Source organism: Solanum tuberosum, unplaced genomic scaffold (genome assembly GCF_000226075.1).
Source record: "Solanum tuberosum cultivar DM 1-3 516 R44 unplaced genomic scaffold, SolTub_3.0 scf00188, whole genome shotgun sequence".
NCBI lineage: Eukaryota > Viridiplantae > Streptophyta > Magnoliopsida > Solanales > Solanaceae > Solanum > Solanum tuberosum.
Genome location: NW_006239119.1, coordinates 968,644 through 968,900, shown reverse-complemented (window position 1 = coordinate 968,900; position 257 = coordinate 968,644).

The window sequence follows — 257 nt, the reverse complement described above, 5'->3', positions numbered from 1 at the left end:
AACTCTCCACCCGCAAAACCGTCTGTTGAAGAGGCTCTAAGATTGGAGCTTAAGGCTCTACCATCGCATTTGAGGTATGTATTCTTGGGGAGAGATTGTACTTTAACGGTCATCATTGCGGCCGATTTTAATGCGGGTCAAGTTGAGGCTTTGGTTTCTGTGTTGAAGAGGTTCAAGCAAGCTACTGGGTGGATTATTGCGGACATTATTGGGATCCCTCCTGGCATTTGTTCTCATAAAATCCAACTCATGCTGGA